The 22,149-nt window shown below is 40.9% G+C and overlaps 1 protein-coding gene across 1 annotated transcript in view; it reads right to left on the reverse strand.

Annotated features, from left to right (window-relative positions):
- Window positions 1-21,872, reverse strand: part of Focad (focadhesin) — a 225,907-nt gene extending 204,035 nt beyond the window's left edge. Inside the window, exon 1 of the mRNA XM_028773373.1 lies at window positions 21,833-21,872. The gene's annotated coding sequence lies outside the window, so the exon portion shown is untranslated. The remainder of the gene's footprint in view (window positions 1-21,832) is intronic.
- Window positions 21,873-22,149: the final 277 nt, after the last annotated feature.

Consider the following 22,149-nt stretch of genomic DNA (forward strand, 5'->3'; position numbering starts at 1 on the left):
GAAGCTGAAGCAGGAGGACTGAGTTCAGTGCTGCCCACCTTCAGAATATGATTAAAAAAAAAAAAAAAAACTGTCATCCTCCACGCCTCACTCCCAGAAAAGGTTAAAGTAAATTGTCAAGGAGAAACCCACCATGGCAAAGTTCAGGTGAAAAGAGAAACGTTATGAACTTCCCATGAGCATTCATTCCAGCGGACCAGCTGTAATAACCACTGTGCTACTCAGTCTTAAATAACGTTACCTATATACTTCGAGGACTGAGTAAACCGACGATACGAGTTGACTCTGATGACTCCTTGGTTGCAACTCTCTAAGTGTATCAGACTACAATCAAAGCTATGTTTACAGTTTAGTTCCTTCTAAGTTATCCCTACAGATTTTTAAATGAAAATCTAAAATAAGATCAAAGCCAGGAAATTGGAACTCTTTGCTGCTAGGAGAACAAATCAACTGAAATAAGAAACAAAGCCAACTGAATGATGCCTGACCTATTACAGCACTTTCTCCAGTCTTGAATTTTAAAGTACCATATGTGCATAGTTACATGCTAAATGTTTAAGAGGATATAAATAAAAAAAATAGTTGTTTCTTAAAATCTAAGGTCTTATTTACTCAAGGAATACAAGGTTTATAGTAGCCAATCTAAGTCCTCAAAGAAAGCCTATTTCCCAAATGGTAAATAGTGTGCTTTAACAAAGAATGATTATTACTCAGTATAAGACATTTTTAAACCTTTTCATGCTCACACAAAAAAATCGTTACAACTTGAGAGGTTAAGGCAGGAAGATCCTGAGTTCAAGGCCAGCCTGGGTTACACAGTGAGATCCAGTCTCAAAACCAACATAGTAATAACAGGAGGCTATAGAGATGGCTCAGCAGTTAAGAACACTTGTTGCTCTTGCAGAAGACTAGCGTTCAGTTCATGGAACCACATCCAGCTCACGATCACCTGTAACTCCAGCTCCAGGGAATCTGATACTCTCTGCTGGCCAATGCGAGCATCTGCACACACCTGTACAGACACACAGACACACAGATATACACACACACATACCACACAGGATATTTACAAGTAGTCATTCAACTATCAAAGCACTTTACATGGATTAATTCCCACAAAGACCTGAGGTAAATATTCATTAGAGGGTGGGGTGGGGAGGGACTGTAGATTTAGAGGCTGGTGAGATGGCTCATCGGTGAAGAGTACATACTGGGCTCTTGCAGAAGACCTGTTTGATTCCCAGTATCCACATCCTACATCTTACAACTTCACAGAATTCCAGGCCGGGGTAGATATCTACACTCAAGTGGGCATACACACACATAGACACACACACTGTACATACTTAAAAATGAGTAAATCAAAAAAGAAAAGAAACTGAAGAATCAAAAAGACAGTAACCTTCCTGAGGTAGTCTAGTAAATGTAATAAGAGGTAACAAACTGCAACCCAACTAGTCCGGCTTCAATATGCACATTAAAATGCCTACAAACTAAATTTGGGTGAAGCTTTTGTGGGGATGTGATCATTTCCATTTTCTAATTTTTTTCACAACAAAAAAAAACCACATTTTGTGGTGTTGCGGGGGGTGTTTGTTTGCTTAAAGAGAGTTTCACTGTTTCCAAGTCTAGCCTGGAACTTCTGAACTCAAGAGACTCTCCTAGCTCAGTAGCCAGAGTAGGTGAAACCACTGACCAGCACCAGTGCACCCAGGGTCCCTTTCCTTATTTTAACCGAGTTACAAATACACAATTCTTCATTCTGATCTTAATATATTCTTTGGAAATATGGAATATAGCTGGGCATAATAAAGCACACTCTTAATCTGACCACTCAGGAGGCAAAGAAAGGCAGATCTCTGGGAGCTGAAGGCCAGCCTGGTCTACATAGTGAGTTCTAGGACAGAAAAAGCTACATAGTGACACCTTATTTTGAAGAGGGGAAAATGAATATGGACATGGTGGTACACACCTCTAACCCCTTAGCTACATTAGTAAGCACTTATGAGGTAGAGGTAGAAGTTTGGGAGCTTAGGGTCTTCCTCAGCTACATTGTGAGTTCAAGGCCAGCCTGGTGCACTTAGTGAGTTCCATGCTAGACAACACAACACAATGAGACCCTGTCTCAGAGAAGAGAGACGGGTGAATGAGAAAGAATAATGTTCTGAAACCTAAATCACTTCAAGTATTGAAATCTATCGTTAAAGGATTCATAAAGTGTGAGCAGCAAAAACAGAGAAAAATTAATGATGGAAGATTTTACACACTGTTTCTACCTATGCTTATGCACAAGTAATATCGAAAATGAGCCAGTCTAATTTTACCAAATAGATTTAATTGACTATAAGGCCATTTTAGAACTTACTCATTTTCAAAGAGAAACACAACCAGCATAATTTTTCAGTCTCTTGGTTATTTCTCACATCAAAATAAGGCTTTACTCTTGGAAAGAATCCTGTAGACCAATTACAAGCTTAATGGCAATATTTTTCTTGATTGCTACAAAGTGACCAATCAACCTCATTTGTCATTTCTCATAAAATTAAATTACTAAATTCATGCAGAATAGAAAAGTTATAGCTTAGTGGTTTTAACTGGCATACTTAGTTGACTAAAAGCAGACCAAATCAAAAGCAGAATTTTATAGTAAATTTCTCTATCGTTAACAGGATCAATGTATCCCAAAATGGACCCAGAGAATATCCCACAAGCCCAGCACAAAGTAACAATAGCCACCAAGGGAAGAAATCATAGACAGGAGTATCCTGCAAAGCTGGAAAAATGGCTTACGGTATGAACACCTGCTTGTCCCTGCACCTACATCAGGCGGCTCATAACCATCTATAACTCTAGCTCAAAACTGCTCAATAGGCTCCCGCTGCACTTTAATAAAACTCAACTCCTTACCACAACCCAAAGGCCTAAGGTAATCCAGTCTCCTCAGAGTACGTTAGCTTTACTGAACTTCAGCTTGCTCCTTCAACACCTTGAACACTTTCCCGTCTGAGACTAAACCTCTCATTCCCAAGTAGTCTTGCCAATGGTGTTCAATCAGCTGATTCATCTTCTCCTTTCCATCTCCCTGAGACTTCCTCCCCTGATACATATGGCATCCCAACCTCAAGAAAGTCCCTGCTGTATTTTTTGATCATGTGAGTTTAAAGTTAACTATGGTCTGAATTGTGTGTGTGTGTGTGTGTGTGTGTGTGTGTGTGTGTGTGTGTGATTTATTTGTTTGTTTGTTTGTTTGTTTGTTTGTTTGGGTTGTTGTTGTTGCTGCTGCTGCTACCAGGTTCATTTGGGGGTTTTTTTTGTTCTTCTTGAGACAAGTTCTCACTATGTAGTCTTGGCTGGTGTGGAACTCAGTATGTACCCAGCTTGACCAATACCTTACAGAGACCCACCTGTCTCTGTCTCTCCTGTACTGAGATGAAAGGTGCACACCACCATGCCCAGCCCATTTTCTTTCATAAGAGCATTCTCATTGAAATAGGTGAGAGCAACTATTCCCCTAAATGCTGACTCAAACACCACCACATTAAGATAGTTTCACTTTCACTAATGAACGCTGGCTGACAGGTAACCACGCCATGTGACAGTACAAAGCACAGCTCAATTGAACAAGGAAAGTACACAGATTAGTTTGAGTACATAAACCCAGGGTTTGAAATAACAGTGGAATGTTCAGAAAAAAAAAACAAATGTCCAAAAGCACAACGATGTAGAGGAAGCTACTGCATGTTCTTTCTCAGTTCCTGCAGCTACCTCAGGTCGTAACCTACAACTTGACCTTGTATTCCAGGCAAAGAGAATAAGTGTACATGGTATAGAGGAGACAAAGTAGAGAGACAGGCTCAGTCTCTAACGTCCCTTCCAGCTTCGCAAGACATGGAGGACTTGGAATTGGGAAGGATCCATTTCCCTCTGGGTAGCAGCTGCATGTGCTCAGCCCCTGGATGCCGATTAGAAAGTGGATCAAGCAGGAAGAGTTCTCCCCAAAGCTACTGAGCAAATTATCCTGGACTTCTGAGTCTCTGGAGTTTCTGTGTCTTATTCATCACTGCAGAGCTATTCATATCAGCAGCTAATAAATGTCTGTTGAATACCATGTTTATTAATATAAAATAAGGTCAAAAATGTCAGAATCAGGCACGGTTAATTATAACGCAAAGTGAAAAACAAGAGCACAAGATGAAAGCACAAAGTGAAAAATATGAAAACTTACATCCTTTAATATTTACTTTTTTTCTTGTGTGTATATGCATAAATGTGTACATAGGTGTGTAAAGAGGCCCCAAAAAAAAGGCATCAGGTGTCCTCCTCCATCTCTCCACCTGTTTTTCTGAGGCAGTTTCTCCTTGAACCCAGGGCTCAAGTCTTGCTTGTCTAGAAACTGGCAAAGCCCAGCTACCCTGCTCAGTGTTGGGATTATGGATGCTTGTGGAATGCTCATGACAGCGGAGCAAGCATTCTTAGCCAGGGAGCCCCCCCTTCAGCTCTAACAATTTACTCCTTTCTCACTAATTAAGACTCAAAATCAATTTGATAGGAAACAGAGTAAAACAATAAATTTTCAAATAACTATATTTCCACATTACGTAGTACACTGAATTCAGCTGCCAACACATTTAAGGTTGATAAATCATTAGTTTATTTACACCTTACTCGAAGCTTTCCTCTAAATTAAGCAGGTAACTTTTGTACAGGTTGTACGAGATGAGCTTTAGTCAAATCCAAAGTCCAAGTGAGCAAAATTCTGAGATTTTATTAAATGCATTGTTTTTTCATTTGAGTGCACTCTTTAAAAATTCAAAACACATGCAAAAGCTTGCACGATTCCTTCACCGTCCACAGCTGAACCTGATCAAGATGGAAGATGAGTCTGCTACGTGAATGCATCCTAAGTTTTACATGAATGCTGCAGTTGACAGCTATCATTGATCACAGCCAAGCTCTTAATCTGCTCTACACCACAGCCCTTTAAGAGCGCAGAGCAGTGCTCGCTGTATTTCCCACTGGGGTAAAAGGTATTTTAAACATACAATTACCCAAAGCAGTAACACTTACTAATATTTTCTAAAACAGCTAGCATTTTTCCTGGCCAGATTTGTTGGTAGGATTCTTGATAACCTGATACTGACTAGACCAGAATGACTGAATCATTCTGGGCAGGAAATCCTGAGTACATAGTTCTGCATTAACATAGATAACCAGCAGCATCAAGAGTTGAAAGAGGATCCTGGAAAGAAATGTTCAAATCCAACTTGTAAAGGACAGGCTGTTGAATGCCTTTGGGTCAAGTTAATTTAGGTTCGCTTGTGGTAATTTAGGGTTTTGCTTAGTGTTTTGTGTTTGCCTGTCTGTCTGGCACTTGGGTGAACCTAGGGTCTCCAGCATGCTAAGCATGTGTTCCACAACTCACATCACCAATACTCACATTCCTAAGAGTGGACCTGCTCTATAAAGTGGTCCTGTGTAGCTTCCAGAGGGATGCACCTGTGTGGTAAGAGATCACCCCCACCCCACCCCGCCTTTCCCCTAGCCAGCCAGATTAGCTGAACTAGCCCTGGTGATCAATGGAGTGACAGAGATCAGGTAGATTGCCCTCACATTCTCAGATTTGGGAAAAGTGGAAATGCTATTGTTATGTTTCTTGAGGCAGAGTCTCACCATCTAACCCTGGCTGCTCAGAAGTAACTATGTAGACTAAAGGCCAGAAAGAAAAAGGCCAGCCTGCCTCTGCCTCCCACATGATAGGATTAAAAGTTGTGTCACTAGCCCAGTTCTCAAACCCAGTGCTTAAACAGAAGTTGTAAAATAATACTTACCTTCTAAGAATTTAATTTCATAAATGTTTAAGCCAAAACATACTATTTTTTGTATGTATATGTAGACTTATTTTTTGTATATATATGTAGACTTAACTTTTATATATATATGTAGACTTAACTTATGTATATATTATTTTTTGTATATATATGTAGACTTAAAGGACCTTTTTCTTTCCTTTTTTTTTTTGGTTTTTCGAGACAGGGTTTCTCTGTGTAGCCCTGGCTGTCCTGGAACTCACTCTCTAGACCAGGCTGGCCTCGAACTCAGAAATCCACCTGCCTCCACCTGCCAAGTTAAAGGAACTTTTTAACCTGCTAGAAGTAAATGACTCATGTGCCCCCACCCCAAAGAGCTCTCCTTGTTACTTAGCCTCTCTTGGTCTGTAGATTGTAGCTTGGTTATCATTACTTAACAGCTAATATATATATATTATATATTATATATTATATATTACATATTATATTAATTATATATTATATATTATTATATATTATGTATTATGTATTGTGTATTATATATGTGTATATATATACATACATATATATATTATGAGTACATATCAAGTTTATCTTTATGGGTCTGGAATACCTTATTCAGGACTTTTTTTCTAGTTCCATCTATTTGCCTGTAAATTTTATGATGTTGGCTTTTAACAGCTGAGTAATACTTCATTGTATAAATGTATCATATTTTCTTCATAAATTCTTCAATTGAGGGGTATCTGGGTTGTTTCCAGTTTACGGTTATTATGAATAATAGAGTTTGCAGATAGACTGGGGGTAGATGGGGATGACAACAGGAGGGATGTTGTGGGAGGGATGGAGGGAGAGAGCATAGGAGAGACAACTAGAACTAGAAGGAATTGGGGGGTGATATAGAAACCTAGTGGAAACGTCCTGGAATCCATGAAGGTGACCCTAGTGAAGACTCCTTGTCATTGAGGAAGGGTGATCCTAGGAAGGACTTCTAGTGATAAAGAATTAAGAGCATGAACTGGCCACCTTCTGTAACCAGGCAAGGTTTCCAGCAGAGGAACTGGGACACCAGTCCAGCCACAAAACCTTCCACCTATAACTTGTCTTGCCTGTAAGAATATACTGGCACAATAGTGGCTCAGAGCTTGTGAGAGTGGCCAACCAATGACTGGTCTAACTTGAGGAACATGTCTGACAGACACTGCCTGGATGGCCAGGAAATGGAAGCTGGATAGCCCAGAGACTTAGGGTAGACCCAAACACAACTAGGAGAAAAAAAAAAACCAAGAGTGTAGCAGATTCCTAATTCTGCTACACTCATAGACATCACCATCAGAGAAGCTTCCTTCAGCAGCCAATGGGAGCAGATGCAGAGATCCACAGCCAAACATTAGGGGGAGCTCAGGAAACCCCAAGGAAGGGGGGGGGTATAGAGGACAGTGGAGTAGAGGACTCCAGAAGAACAAAGCACACAGGACCAACTAAGCAGGATTCCTAGGAGCTCACAGAGACTGAGGCTGTAATCACAGAGTCTCCATGGGTCTGCTCCAGACCCTCTGCATAAATACTGTGGTTGTTTAGGCTGGGGTTTCTGTGGGACTCCTAACAGTGGGGGTGTCTTTGACTCTTCTGCCTGCTCTTTGGGGCCCTACTTTCCTCCTGCTGGGATGCCTTGTCCAGCTTTTATATAAGGGTTTCTTCCTAATAAGTATTCAGTTGACATCCCTAGGAGGCCTGCTCTTTTCTGAAGGAGAATGAAGGAGCAGTGGATCTGGGGGAGCGGGAGGGGACTGGCTAGGAACTAGGAGCAGTGGATGGAAGGGAGGCTGTAGTTGGGATATACTGTATAAATGAAGAATAAATAAGTACTTGATGAAAGTTCAGAATAGGTCAAAACCTAAACCACTCCATGAGAGTAAGCACTCTCCTAGCTGCTCTGAAGGGTTGAGTTTGAAGTCCTCATTAACCTGCTGTAATCATGGAGCAGCAAATTCTTGCGTTCTACTCACCCCCCATTTCAAAAGTGAAGCAAAAATATTAAAAGCCCAAGAACTGTTGAGGGTTTTGGTTTTGTTTTTGTTTTTTGTCTTTTACAGTCTATTGTAATGCTAAGAGCGGCCCCCAAGACCTGGAGTCTGTGGCTAGCCCCTGTGATTCTGTCCCCATGTTATCTGATTGGTAAATAAAGATGCCAATAGCCATAACAGCCAATAGCTTGGCAAAAGAAATACAGGTAGAGTTTAGGTTCCTGGGCTTGGGAAAAAGTAAGATCATGGGGAAGAAAAAGAGAGTGCAGGAGGAGGAAGGAGAAGCTCTTCCTTAATGGGTTAAGAGTCAAGGAAGCTTAGCCCCCGGGGCTGCCCAATTGGAGCTAAGAGCAGCCCTGATGAAACATAGTAAGTAATAACTCAGGACTATGACTGGAAAGTAGATTCCAACAACATGGAGGGTAGGCAGCTGCCCAGCTCTTGTGTTGTTTAAGGCAATGTTGTAAATATAAAGGTTGAGTGTGTTTTTTATCCAGGAACTCAATGAACAATACCAGGTAGAGGCCCTGGGTCCAGGATTTAAATAATTTCTACAACAAATAACAAGCAAGTTTAGTACAAAAGCATTTGCTAACTAGGAGCAGGAGATCTCCAGGACACACATGGTAGAAGAAGAGAAACAACTCCTGACAGCTGTCCTCAGACATGCATGTTCTCCACATGCAAAGCAGTACCACAAGCATACCGTCCCCAAAACTCTGCAGCCCCCAGGAAATAAAGATGTGAAATTTATGGGGAGGGACCGGTTTTTGAGACAGGTCTATACAGTGTTTTGGGGTTTGTTTCAGTTTTTTGAGACAGGGTCTAAGTACCCTTGGATGACCTGGAACTCAGAGATCCATCTGCCTATGTTTTCCAAGTGCTGGAATTAGAGGTATGTGCTACCACAACTGGTTGAATAAATGTAATATTTTAAAGGAAAGAAAAACAAAAACAAAGAAAGGAAGGCTTGCAAGGCGGAGGAGATGACTCAGTGAGTAAAACGCTTGACGTTCAAACCTAATAACTTGAGTTATCTCAGAATCCAGGGAAATGCTGGATGCAAAGGACCAGAGAGACAGCTCAGCGCTTCAGAGACCAGTTGGTCCATGCTGGGCAGCTTACAACTACCTGAAACTCCAGCTCCAAGTGATCTGACTCGGTCTTCTGGACTCCTCTGATACCTGCACTCATGTGCACATACCCCAGGGCAGGGCAGGGCAGGGCAGGGCAGGGCAGGGCAGGGCAGGGCAGGGCAGGGCAGGGCAGGGCAGGACAGGACAGGACAGGACAGGACAGGACAGGACAGGACAGGACAGGACAAGCAAGACAAGGCAAAGCTAGACACAAAAGTTCAAGCATCTAATCCCAGAGCATTACTACCCAAAAAATGAGAACAGGAGACAGGACATTCCTCAACACACAGACCAACTAGCCTGGGATCCACAGTAGCCAACAGGGAGAGAGAGGCTCTCTCAAACAAGATGGAAGAAGACTGACACCCAAGGTTGTCCCCTGACACACAACACATATATACATACATGTGAAAGAAATACTTACAACAGACTAAAAGAGAAAAAGACAAAGTAAATATGCTAAGTACATAAACAGGTTATTTCTGAATAAGAGGATGATGGGGGTTACATTCTATTACATTTGTCATTATATTTGCTATGTTAATTTTTTTCTTCCACTAGGCATACATTATTTTCTTTAATTAAAATGGAGTTATTCATTATATTCAAATAAAAGCATAAGATAAATTATTTTACTCTCAATAAAAATCAGTGATCTTATTTACTCCCTGGAAGCCATGGTCTTCTATCATCTACCTAACAGGCAGTTTCATCATAGCACCAAGGCTAAAAACAAGTCTCATTTGATCCAATTATACCACTTATTAAGTACTATTTAATGGGAAAGTCACACCTTTGAGTTATTAAAAGCTATAATAGTCTTGCAGAATTCCAAACAAGTAATCTAATGGAATTACATTTGGTTCTAAACTGTTTGTCAGAAGATTAATCATGTGCCTCTGGAAAAAAAAATTAAGTGTTCCTTCAGTGTGCTCAACACCCTCTATTTGTTTTAATCAGTAGAGGGCACAAAGTTGGCAAATTCGGCACAAAGATGGCATTTGTATTAATTCTCCAATAAGCATACAACATATCTACAAAGCCAACGTTTTTTTCATTGGTAGGCAAGAATTAGGAAATTCTTCACATATTTTAGCATCTGTCAAAGAATAATGGTCTTTTGTGGGCTGGAAAGGTAGCTCAATGGTTAGAGTGTATACCACTCTTTACAGGATCCAAGTTCAGTTCCCAGCACCCATATCAGACAACTCACAGCCATGTGTGACTTCAGCTCTAACAGAACCTAACTCCTGCAGCCTCAGTGGCCACCCACATAAACCCATGCATGTACTCGCACGCACACACATATACACATTGACACACACACAGAGAGACACACACAATTAAAAATAAAAATCTTTTTAAAGAAAGAAAAGGTCTTTCTAATATGGTGACAGGTGGACAGGTACTTGAAAGAAGTAATGAGCATTTACAAAAAAAGACAAAAAAAAAAACCAGAGGGCAACGGCCTGGAGACAGAAGGATGCTTAGCAAATTCAGCAAGATCTAAGACAGCAGTGTTGTTAGAGCAAGACAAAGCAGGTGGGAAGTGAAACTCAAGAAAGAAATACCCAGGTCACATTAGGACTTGAGGATTCTGCTGTGAGACACGTACATGTCTGCAACCATATCACACGACTGGAGTGTTTTGGACAAAGACATGTTTAACAGATTTTATTTTTTTAAAGATTATCATTGCTTCTACAGTATACAGACCATTAAAAAAAACAAAAAACAAAAACAAAACAAAACAAAACAAAAAAAAAGACGGAAGTCAGACCTCTGTCATAAGGGTACTGTAATAACACTAAGGAACAAGTCCAATAGCTCACTTGGCTGAGTAGTTGCCTACAATTCATGAAGCCCTGGGTTTGAGCCCTGGCAATTTATAAAAATTGGAAATGGTGGTCCATTTTACCTGCAGAGGTAAAGGATTACAAGTTCAAGAATAGCATTAGTTATACACTAAGCTGCATGAACACACACACACACACACACACACACACACACACTTAGAGAAAGAAGAAAATGGGCAAATGTATGATGGTTTAGGTAAATCCTAAAGCTAGCACACAATTGACAAGATGATTTGGTGAAATTGTTTACTTACTGTATTCCTGATTCATGTTGCATTTGAAATGTTCTACAGTAAGATACTTTAAAGAACAAAGAAAATGGGCCTGGCATGGAGGTGCACAGTCCTCCATTGCTGGTGGAAGTACAAACTTGTATAGTCACTATAAAAATCAAAATGGTGGTTCTTCACAAAAGTGGGAATCAATCTATCTCAAGACCCAGCTATACCATTCTTGGGCATATACCCAAAGAACAATCTATCCTACCACAAGGACATTTGGAGTTTTACTCATAATAGCCAATAAATGGAAACAACCTAGATGTCCCTCAGCCAAAGAACTAATTAAAAAAAAAAAAAGTGGTACATTTACACAATAGAGTACTATTCAACTATTTAAAAAGTAACAAAATTGCCGGGCACTGGTGACGCACACCTTTAATCCCGGCACTTGGGAGGCAGAGGCAGGCGGATTTCTGAGTTCGAGGCCAGCCTGGTCTACAGAGTGAGTTCCAGGATAGCCAGGGCTACACAGAGAAACCCTGTCTCGAAAACCAAAAAAAAAAAAAAAGTAACAAAATAACATTATGAGACTTCCAGTCAAATGAATCCATCTAGGAAAAAAAAATGCATCCTGAGTGAAGTAACGCAGACCCAGAAAGACAAATATGGTATATATTCACTTATATATGTATATTAGCTATTAAGTAAACAATAATTGAGCTAAAGATCCACAGACCCATAAAAATTAGATAAAAAGGAAGACTCCAAGGGAATGCACAGATCTCCCTGGGAAGGAGAAATAGGATGCAGGTGGACTGGGAGGGCTAGTGGAGATAGAAGAGGGAGGGATCAGATAGGGGTAAGGGATAGAGGGAAAATTCTGGGAGAAACAGCTAGATTTGGGGGAAATTTGAGAGATGATATAGAAACCTATTTCAGTAAAAATTTCCTAGGATCTAAGAGAGTAATCCTAGTGAAAACTCCTAGTAATAGAAGATACTGAGTCTGAACTGGTCATTTCTTGTGAGTTTACAGTGGTAGGACGGGGTTGCATTCAGTGGAGTCTTTGGCTGAGGGAGTCAGTCATGTAGAGACCCCTAAATAATCTAGGTTGATACTAGGACAACACTGACAGCAGGGGCTCCATTGCCAAGGACAGGATATACTTAGGTCATTGAATGAAGAAAGGTCAAGCCTACATGGGGCTTTCAATACTAGGTTCTAGTCTCTTTGGTGCTGGAAAAGTGCTCTCTAGAGGCTTTAATCCCAGCACTTGGGAGGCAGAAGCAGGTGGATTGTGGGACCGCATAAGGGTATCCTGGTTCATGGCTGGGCATGGGCCTAGAACCCCAAGACTCTACGTTAGTACCGGCAGGAGTTCGGCCACGCCCCCAGAACCCAGAGTCCTGACAAGCAGTCTTGTCTCCATGGACCTACATGGTTCAGTCACATAGGCCATTACAGCCCCTCCCAAAGTGCACAGGTAGAGGGTATGACTAGAGGCCTCAGGCCCTAGGGATTTACATACTAATGAAGGCCAGAGGGCGGAGCAAATTAAGCATTCCTCTCCAGATCCTCCCCCTTTCTCCCTCCCTATTTAACTCGGGACTGCCCTGAGTTTTACAGGGTACATTCAAATCCATCCACCATCCACCATGACAATAAACCTTTCTGGAACCAAGGACTTCCTCATGCCATTAGGGCCTGCCATCGCCAACACCGCCAGCATCTGGAACCTCAGACGTTCTGGAACCTCTCGTGTATGTGGGACCTGCAAACGTGGGAACCCCCCCACACACATCTCCACCGCTACGGCTATATTTTTCCCACAGTGGATTTCTGAGTTTGAGGCCAGCCTGGTCTACAGACTGAGTTCCAGGACAGCCAGGGCTATACAGAGAAACCCTGTCTCAAAAAACAAAAAAAAAAAGAAAAAAAAAAAAACAACAACAAAAATTATAGGATTTCCATATTCATTGTTTAAAAAAAATATAATCATGTATCACCCTTCTTTATGAATGAAGATATCATTAATGGCATCTAACAAAAGCAAAATGAGGCACTGAAGAAATTTTATTCAGAATAAAATTTTATATATATATTCAGAATATAAATTTATTCAGAATCATTCATTTTAAATGTTACGCTTATTATCATAATCTCATGGTTCAAATTGATTTTATGATTATGCCATACATTAAATTTTAAAATACTTTTATTTTGAGCAGCAAAACATCTCTCATCTGGTATTTTCTACTTGTACCTTTTGGTAGACAGATTCACAAGTTTAAAAAAGATTTGAAAATTTTTTTACATTATACCGGAGCCCTTTCATATCAACCACTTGAGTTTTGCTTTTGCATTCTTGTTGTATTGGCTGGCTGAGATAGTCTTGAGTAGCTCAGGCTAACCTGGATCTCTCAAATAGCCTAGGATAACCTCAAACAGCTGATCCTTGTGTCTCTCTCTCCTGAGCTCTGGGACACTCCATATCCATTAAGTCACTCTGGGGGTATAACCTAGGCTTCACACATGCCAGGCAAGAGCTCTAACTACTGAGCCACGGCCTACCCATCAGCTTGGCTTTTCTGTTTTGAGTTGGTTTGCTTTCTGTACTGCTGCAGAATCGAAGTGTTCTCCTACTGCACCACAGCCCTGGCCTTCAGCTTTGCCATAAACATGATTGATATAGAACATGAAGTGAAGTTTCTGCTCTGTGCCAAGAGCAAGAATCCAGCGCACTGAAAGACCATAATATTTTTCCTACAAAAGGTAAATAGCCTTGGTGTAGAATCCTACCTAGCAGACCTTTAAAAAGTAATTAAAAAATTCAAATTAAAAAGTGGATTACAAAGGTGTTTGCTACAGGAAGCCAAAAAATGTCCTCACTTGGCAGTTCACAGTTAGTTCAAGGGCTTTTCCATAAAACACGGAAGAGAAACCTGCCTTCCAAAAGGTTCAATACCAAATCTACATTTATCCATACAAGAATTCCTAGATGTTCACCTTGTGCAGGCACTGGAAGAGGCACTGTGAGACAGAAGCTCCTGCCCTGCTAGACTGCAGTCACAGAAGACAAGAAGCAGGAAAACAGTAAGTCACAGGAACCTGTGACATGACTGCTTCGCTTAATGCAGCCAAGGACAAGAGAAGAGATGACACTAGGATGAGCAAGAAATGTCTCACTGACAGAGCTGAGACTTCTTCCAAGGCTTAAAGGAAGTAATGGGACAGATCACAGTCCTGAGACTTGAGACTTCAAGTCCTCCTGAAGAGAATGCCAGGCAATGAAAAAAAGCAGATTTCCCCCCCCAAAAACAAACAAACAAACAAACAAAACCATAGTGAGAATATTCTCATATGAATGAGGAACAAGCTTATTTGAAAATATTTGATTAAGGGAGAATTACAATAAAGTGGCCAAAAATGGGTCAGATCATAGCATAGCCTTTTAGGCAGCTACAGACTCTGTCTTTGGGGGCTGGGAGAGTGGCAAGACAAAAAATCCACCAGAGGATTTTAGGCAAAAAAAAAAAAAAACCCAACTCAAACTTTAAAAAAAAAAAAAAAACTACTCTGGCTGTTATACAGACAGTATTATAGGCAGAAAGGACAAAAGACATTAACTAGTAAGTTAATGAGGCCTATAACCCCAACACTTGGGAGGCTAAAGCAGGAAGATGGTCATGAGTTCAAGCCCAGCCTAGGGTATGTAGAAAGAATTTGTATCAAAACACTAGAAAGGTGAAAACTATGGTTGGCTGAGAGTGTAGCTCAGTGGTAGAATGATTGCCTAACTTTAGAGATGACCTAGAAAAAAAAAGAGGGAATAGAAGGGAAGGGTGGAAAGGAAGAAGAGGGGAAGAGAGTGGGCTGTGGTCTTAATGTCATCCATCCTAGCTATATATCTTTACAAAGTGACTGCTACTTGAACCATTTCAAAAACAAACTAATTCTCCATCTCTATGCACTAAATTTTAAGACTGTTGGGATAAATTCTGTGTGTGTGTGTGTGTGTGTGTGTGTGTGTGTGTGTGTGTACGTGCGCACCACAGGAGTGTGGATGCCTGTGGAGACCAAGAGATCAGGCCCACTGGAACTGGAGTTCTATGCAGTTGTGAGCCATCCAATATAGATGCTAGAAACTAAACTGGAGTCCTCTGCAAGAGCAGTAAGTTCTCTTAGCCATTGAGCCATTTCTCTTGCCCTGTGATATTCTATTAACTTCAAAACCAGATGCACAGCAGTTTAAGGTGTGAACTCTTAACTGCTGCTCAAGTGACCATGCCTGCCTGCTACCACACTTACCCACTATTCTAGTGATCGCCCTTCATCCCTCTGGAACCACAAGCCAAAATTAAACTCTTCCTTCTTTAAGTTGGACACAATACTTTATCACAGCAATAGAAACTTAACAAACTAACAGACACATGCACACACACACACACATATCTCACATACAATAATAAATAACAATTAAAAATAAGAGCATTCAAGAGGCTGAGACAGAAATATTGCCATAAATCTGAGTTATATATCAATATCCCGACTCAAAATATTTAATAGGGCCAATGAGTGCCTCAGCATTAAAACATTTGCTACCAAGCCTGACAGCCTGAGTTCAAACCCCAAAATCCATGGTAACAGAAAGCTAATTCCAGCAAATTGTTCTCCGACCACCATATATGTACCCTCATTCATTTACATTAAATAAATAAATAAATAAACAAAATGTAGTAAAATGTCTTATGGTAAAACAGAAGGCAAACAATTGAACAAATGAGTATAGGTTTTGTCCTAAAATCTCTCTCTTTTTTTTTTAACTTAAAAACTGTGCTATACAAGCTTTCCTACTATAACAGAAACAATAATAATTTGAAGGGCTAAAGTTTGTCCAGAAGAAGTTTCCTCAAAACCTGAAGTCATTGGAACTTCAAAGCCAGTAACAGAGTTCAGGGAAGCTCTGCCACCTAACAGCTAAATTGTGTGTGTGATTGTGTGTGTGTATGTGTGTGTGTGTGTGTGTGTATGTGTGTACATATGATTATGTGTGGGAGATATGTACCTGCTCATGTGACTGTATGCAAATGTGTATGCAGGTGTGTGTACATGCATGTACACATATGTGAAGGTCAGAGGTCCAGGCTGGGCATCATCCTTGATCATTCTTTGCCTTAGTTTTTTAAGCAGGATCTCACTCCAGAACTCATCCTCTTGGCCCAAGATCACACCAGCTTTTATGTGGGTGCTGGAGATCCAAAGTGATGTCTTCACTTGTGTGGCACTGAGCCAGCCCTTCAAAGACTTTAAAGATGTCTTCCTCCCACTAAACACTCTTCCCTCCTTTTCTGACCACTACCCCTGGGCAGACAAAGACTTCAAAAACCAGGGCCACATGCCTACCTCTTCTCCACCTCCCCTCCCTAATTAGTTATCAGCTGTATCAATATCCAGATAGGTGAGGCACACGACATACCGTTCTCCTTGTTCCGTAAGAGGTAAGCCCCACATCCCATCAGTACCCTAAAACCTTAAATTATAATATCCTTATAATGAGGTTATATCTCAATAATCCATTGTAAACTGAAAATATCTTATGTTTAAAAGCCTTTAATCCAGAGATGGAGAGATGGTTCAGTGGCGAAGAGCACTGGCTACTCTGCCAGAGGACCTGGGTTTAATTTCCAGCTCCGACATGGTAGCTACAATTGTCTGTAACTCCAGTTCCAGGGAATCAAGTGCTTTCTTCTAGCCTCCTTAGGCATTGCACATGCATTGTGCAAAGCCATACAAGCAGATGAAACACCCATACACATAAAATTAAAAAAATAAAGTTTTTAAGAATCCATCTTAAAAGTCTCTGATCCAAGCTGAAGAGACGGCTTTGTGGTTAAGTCGTCTGCTCTTCCAGAGGACCTGAGTTTGGTTCCCAGCACCCATGTCAGGTTACTCACATGTGCTCCATGGCATACTCGTGTATTCACACACAAATATGCAAGCACACTGTATAAGTCAAAAGTTCCATTTGGTTAAATGCTTCAAAACTCAAACTAATGGAAAGCCTTTCCTCTATTTCCACTAACAGCATCTACTAGAAACTGAAGCTTAGTTACGTAGCCAACATGCTCAATGACTGTTAAGCCGTAAAACTTAAAGTAAATCTTAAAGCAAATCGGCCAAAGGGAAAAGTTTTTCTTTTTCTGTTTCTGGAGACAGGTGCTCCCTGATTATTAGGAAGTGATCTACCTGGAACTCACTATCTACACTAGTCTTGAACTCACAACGATCTACCTGCTGCTACCTCCCAAGTGCTAGGAATCAAGAGACAAAATAGGATAAACCAGGATATGAAACTATAGTTATAACACTCAGAATTATAACATTTATTCAATACATTTATCAGCCAAATTAGCAAGTAACTGCTCATCTGACTTAACAGACACTAGAAGATACACTGTGGAACACTAGAAAGGAAAGATTCAGTTTACATGCTTGGATGGAATGGTTCATTGGTCTCTAGGCAAGCAAAAAGATAAGTCATTTAAAAGATATATAAATATATTAAGTCCAGCATTCAGGAGACAGCAGTAAGGGGATTTCTGTGAGTTTAAGGTTAGCCTGGTCCACATAGTGGGACTATATCTCAAATAAATAGATAGATAGATAGATAGATAGATAGATAGATAGATAGATAGATAGATAGATAGATAGATGAACAGATAAATAGCAGAATATGTAGTTTGGATCTTCACCTTACTTTGTTTTAAATAAACGTTTCTCATCATAAACAATGAGGAATTGTGCAGCTTTCTTAACATTTATTTATATAAATAAATAAATCCTTATTTATATAAAGGATGGAGGGTCTCACTATGCTTGTGGGCTTACACCAAAACCCTGGGCTCAAGCTCTCCTCTTTGCCTCAACTCCCTGAGTACCCAGGACGACATGTACACACTGCATCACTCAGAGTTGTATAGACTTTAAAGTCAAAGGTATGACAATCTTAAGATAATCCTTGACTAAAATGGTCTGACTGATGTTTCTTTTCAGCTTCACAATAGTACGAGAGCAATACACATTCAGTAGAAAGTGTATCTCAAAATATGATGTTAATCTTTTCTTCACCAAGCAACACAAAGAAGATGAGAGGCTGGGCTCTTTGGGAAGCGGCAGCAAGCAGCAGCTTCCAGTTAGCCACTAGATCACAAAGGTAAATACCCCATAGTGTATAGAGTATACCGTTGCTAAACCACAGTGATCAATAAACTAGGTATGCTAAAAGGATTATGTGTATGTGTGTGCACACAGATGCACATGTATGTGTATGGGTATGCATGCATGTGTGCTTGTGTATGTGTGTAGGAGAGGCCAAAGAGAACCTTGGCTATCATCCCTCAGATATTCTGTATGCTTTGTTTGAGACAGGGTTTTTCAGTGACCTGGAATTGGCCAAGTAGGCTAGGCAGGTTGGCAGACCACCAAGACTCAGTGATTTACTTGACCTCACCTTCTCTTAATTAGGATTATGGCCACAGGCCACCACTCCCAAGCTCCTTTTAAACACAGGTTCTGCAGATCAAAAGGAGGTCCTCCAGAGGGCAACACACATCTACCAACACAGCACCTCTCATTAAGTGAATTTTTTTACTCTTACTTTTTTTTTGGCATATGTGTTTACACACACACACACACATACACACACACACACACACACACACATACACACACACATACAATGGCATATTTGTAGTTAAATATGTGGATATGGGTATATGTACATTGTATGGACACCCAAAGTTAACACCAACTGATCTCCTCAATTGCCCTCCATTTTATTTAAAGTTTCTCACTGAACCCATAGCTGGTCAACTCCAGCTAGTATAGATATATGTAGCTTGCCCCAGGGATCTTTTAAGCTCTTGAATGCTGCCATTAAAGGCACCCATTTATTTACAGTTTATATGGGCGCTAAGAAACCCAGTTATCATAGCAAGCACTCTACCCACTGAACCAGACATTATGAAACCCTAGCTGACCTGGAGCTCACTTTGTAGACCAGGATGGCCTCAAACTCATAGAAAGCCACCTGTCTTCGCCACACAATTACACATGATGCTCATTCTTCTTAAGTGCATGTAAAAAATATTATTGACTTACAGTAAGATTTTCAGACTATAACCTCTTCATAAGTTAAGGTGTCTGTATGATCAGAATACTCTGATGCCTAGAGAGACAACTCAGCAGTTAAGAGAACGTAATGCTCTTCTAGAGTATTCAAGCTTGGCTCCCAGCACTCACATCAGGTGGCTCACAACTAACTCCAAGATCCAAGGAACCTGATGCCTCTGGCTTTCACAGGCATCCAGGCATCTGGACTCAGGTAAATATACATGATAACAATAATATTAATAATGATGATGATGGTAGGATTAATAATAATAATAATAATGCATTTTTAAGTGTACAAGGTATTGATTTGAATTCCAGCAAGATATAAACCAGAAAGGATGGCACTTGCCTTAATTTCAGCACTGTGTAGGCTGAGGCAAGAAAATCAGAAGTTCAAGGTCATTCTCATCTATACAAATAAACAAACAATAAAACAAACAAATACATGCATACCCTGACTCTGGCTGAATGAGTGAAAATATAAATTAGCAAAGTGATTTTAAAAAAAAACAAATGCCATTGTATTACTTTCAATGTGACTTGAAATGGATTAAAAAAATCTTTTTTTACACACTTTAAGGTGTTTTAATCTAGTGTTTGAAATGAATGAAATCTACATTTTGAAAAAGTTTGAAATGATTTAAATAGAGGAAAATGACAAACAACACTTGTCCTATTAGCTTAGCAATTCTTATTTCCTGTGACGGAAATGGTACACAGAAGCTCCACCCAATTTATTGCTATTTATAAGTCACAGATGTAAGGTATACTTCTAAGGCTAAGCTGTATTTTATCATATGAGAGAGCTCAACATAGTATACTTACTCCTAAGAGCGACTGTAATAGATTTACACCCCTAATATTAATTCAACTATCAGTTTATATGAACACTGTCAAGTATCACAAGGCTCAAAATATCAGAATAATTACCTTTGAAATCATTTTATCCTAGAAAAGGGTGATCTGTACTGTGTGAAAATACCATTAATCAATTATCATATGAAAAATCTACCACATCCATACAGGAGTCTTTTACCTTGAAGTAACAATTTATTTACTTTTGGATTATCAGGACTCAATGAGAGCCATCAATCAATTAAAACCCACCAAATAATAACATGCTACAATTTTTAATTATTTTTAATTTTTAAAAGGAACAAAAAAACTAAGCAAGATATGGACAAGGAAGACGTGATAACTGTTCATTAGATTAACTTGATAAGTAAATAATGCGATTGTTTTGGCTATCACTTATTACCAAAGCAAGTCAAGAGCTTTGAAAACTGCACTCTTGTCCAGTTGTCTCTATGGAGTATCTTTATATATAACTAAAAGTTCATGATTATTACACTTCAAAATTTAGATGAGTCATGGTGCTTTCTTTGCAGAAACTGGATGTCAATCAAAATTGTAACCATGCACTTGCTTGCTAGTCAAGCGTTTGTGAACAGAAACACTTGGCACTGAAGCATAAAATACACAACCATAAATGACGTCATGTGTTTTTGATTTAGCTGGTTCCCAGCTGCTAACACAGTTTAGTAAGTCTGCTGCATGCCCATCTTTCCTCGAGCATTCCAAAATTACAGAATACGTGTAATCTCATCCCTTTACTTTTCTGATAGGAAGCCCATCTGTCTGTGGTCTTCAATGGCACTGTTAACTGGGATTACTCCAAAGTGTTTAGGGTTTATTAGAAGGGGGAAGACCTTTGAATCAAGTCCGAGAGGGCTCCATCTTTTGCATCTAAATCTGGATCCTGAAAGTGAACCACAACACCAAAAAAAAAAAAAAAAAAAAAAAAAAAATCCATCTCAAATCTTATCAACTCAGACTAGCACTTTCATATTAAATGAAAGCAAAGGCAGGAAATATCCACCAAGGAAATCATTTTAAAAGTTTGCAATGAATGAGTCAATGACTGTATAAGGGGAAGGATTATTTCACTGAATCCAAAACTACAAACAAGGGGTCAAGGCACCATGGCTGAAACAAACTCTGATTAAACCTACACAACTGCAGATGCCTGCAAACATCCACCTAGCTGCTGAACATTCAGAAGCCCCACATATAAACTCTTCAGAGCCAAAGATCTGAGTCAGAAAACAGGCTCTGCTCATTAAAGTGGACAAAAGCTGCATCTGAGTCCCGGGGAATAGACAGTTAACCATAGACCAAACAGGAGGACACCAGAATCCCTTGAACTGCCCAGGACCAGCGACCGGGTTAAGGGGGAGTGGGGAAGGGGAACAACTGCAACCTGAGGCAGGTAAGCTAGACGGATCATGCCAGCTCCTCTAGCTGCCAAGCCCCTCCACAGCCAGCCGGCTCTGGAGCCGCAGACCAGGGAACCGCTCAAGGCCAGATCCTCCAGGAGCTGGAATCTTCGACCGGCCAGCAGAAGGGGCAGCAGGTCAAATGCCCTGCCCGGGTCCCGCGCCGCCCCGGCCCTGCCGCCACTTGCTCCGCCGCCGGCCTGCAGCCCAGCCTAAGTCCTCTGGCTTCGGTCGCCCTCGCCTCCCCTCCCTCCCGGCGCGGCTGCAGCCGGACCCGATGCGGTGACTGCCCACCCGGCAGCCCCCGGTGGACGATCAGCCACACCGCATGGCTTACCTCACTTCTGCCACAGGCGCAGCCCGCTCCCTTGCCCGACGTGGTCGGCGCACCGCCTCCACCAGTCGGGGGCGGGGCCTGCTGGAGACACCCAATACAAAACCTACTTCAAGAACAAGTCCCGCCTCCTCGGCTTGGACGCCCGCCCCCTCGCACGCATGCGTGACAAGGACTTGGCGGCTCACTGCAGCTAGCTGTAGGAGTGAAGGTGGAACCCAACTCTGGTCGTTGCAGTGGTGCAGGCTGAGCTTCAGCATCTCACTGACTGGCTGTGGGGTGTGAAAGCAAACTGTCTGAAGATGCCACTGCACAGAGCC

Source organism: Grammomys surdaster, unplaced genomic scaffold (genome assembly GCF_004785775.1).
Source record: "Grammomys surdaster isolate TR1022 unplaced genomic scaffold, NIH_TR_1.0 225, whole genome shotgun sequence".
NCBI lineage: Eukaryota > Metazoa > Chordata > Mammalia > Rodentia > Muridae > Grammomys > Grammomys surdaster.